Raw genomic sequence first — 2,180 nt, forward strand, 5'->3', positions numbered from 1 at the left:
CTGACATCAATAGTATGAAAACTTCTGGAGGGGATGATAAGGGACTATATCGTAGAGTTTGCTAAAGACAACAACATCATCAGCAGTAATCAGCACGGGTTTACAAATGGGCGTTCTTGTCAAACCAATCTCCTAACATTCTACGAGGAGGTGAGCTGTGAGCTAGATAGGGGCAGACCAGTGGATGTGGTGTACCTAGATTTCGCTAAGGCGTTTGATACAGTTCCCCACAAGCGCTTAATTTATAAAATAAGGTCTGCAGGTATCGACAGCAGGGTGTGCTTTTGGATACGGAACTGGCTAAAAGGGTGTGTCCAAAGGGTGGTAATAAACAGCGCATACTCAGACTGGTCTGAGGTAGTAAGCGGGGTGCCCCAGGGCTCAGTCCTGGGACCAACCTTGTTCAATTTATTCATAAACAGCATTGAGGACGGGATCAGTAGTTTGATATCAGTTTTTGCAGATGACACAAAATTGGGCAGGGCAATAACCACACAGCATGAAGCAGATATCCTACAGAATGACCTGGACAAAATAACGGAGTGGGCAACGACTTGGCAAATGAGGTTTAACGTGGAGAAGTGTAAGGTTTTGCACTTGGGGACTAGAAGCATAAAAGCACAATACACGTTAGGAGGGGAACCCTTGGGGAAATCAAAAATGGAGAAGGATCTGGGAGTCTTGGTTGATGATAGATTAGGCAATAGCATGCAATGTCAGGCGGCAGCTGCCAAAGCTAGCAGAATATTAGCATGCATAAAGAAAGGGATGTATTCCAGAGATAAGACTATAATCCTTCCACTTTATAAAACTCTGGTCCGACTGAATCTGGAGTATTCTGTCCAGTTCTGGTCGCCAGTCCTCAGGAGGGATGTGTTGGAGCTGGAGAGAGTCCAGAGAAGGGCAACTAAACTGATTAGGGGGTTGGAGGACCTTACCTATGAAGAGCGTCTGCAATCGCTTGATTTATTCTCCCTGGAGAAGAGACGCCTGAGGGGGGACATGATAGCAATTTTTAAATATCTCAATGGGGATCTCAGCTTAGAAAAAAAGCTGTTTAGTCGAAGGGATTGCATGGGGACTCGGGGGCATACAATGCGATTAGAGGAGAAGCGTTTTAACCTCAGGCAACGTGGGGGGTTCTTTACTGTTAGGGCTACAAGATTGTGGAATTCTCTACCACAAGAGGTGGTTTCTGCGGGTAGTATGGTGGCTTTCAAAAGACTATTGGACGTGCATCTCATGGATCAGAACATTCAGGGGTATGAGAGATGATTACAGCCACACACACCTACACAGGTTGAACTGGATGGACTATTGTCTTTATTCAACCTCACCTACTATGTAACTATGTAACTATCTAATATATATTTATCGGGCATTTTTGGAGGCAGGCATGACTTTTTTTGGATTAGTGTCTGGGGGGTCTAAAAAGTGTACCTGTGAAGTTTCAGCTCTGTAGCATGTCCAGAACCAGAAAAAAAAAAGATCATATAGGTGTAAAAGGAGGGTTCCCACCATCCCTGCTCTACTGAAAAATGATCTTTTTTTTCTGGTTCTGGACATGCTACAGAGCTGAAACTTCACAGGTACACTTTTTAGACCCCCCAGACACTAAACCACACAAAAAAAAAAGTTCTTAAAAATTGTCATTTTTGATAGAGAGCCAATTATTGAAAAAATTAAAAAAAAAAAAAAATTTGGATTTAGTGTTAGGGTTAGGGCTAGGGTTAGGGTTATTTTTAGTGCTTAGGGTTAGAGGGTTAGGGTTAGAGGGGTAGGGGTAGGGTTACTAACTCTATCCCTAAGTATCTCACCGTAACCCTAACCCTAGCCCCTAACACTAAACCTAACCCTAACCCTCTAACCATAACCCTAACCCTCTAAGCCTAGCCATAAAAATAACCCTAACCCTAAACCTAACCCTAGCCCTAGCCCTAACCCTAACCCTAACCCTAACCCTAACCCTAGCCCCTAACACTAAACCTAACCCTAACCCTCTAACCATAACCCTAACCCTCTAAGCCTAGCCATAAAAATAACCCTAACCCTAAACCTAACCCTAGCCCTAACCCTAATCCTAACCCTAACCCTCTAACCTTAAACTTAACCCCCTAACCCTAGCCCTAACCCTAACCCTAACCCTAGCCCTAACCCTAACCCTAGCCCTAACCCTAATT

The sequence above is a fragment of the Pelophylax lessonae genome (genome assembly GCF_965119305.1).
Source record: "Pelophylax lessonae genome assembly, chromosome: 1".
Lineage (NCBI taxonomy): Eukaryota > Metazoa > Chordata > Amphibia > Anura > Ranidae > Pelophylax > Pelophylax lessonae.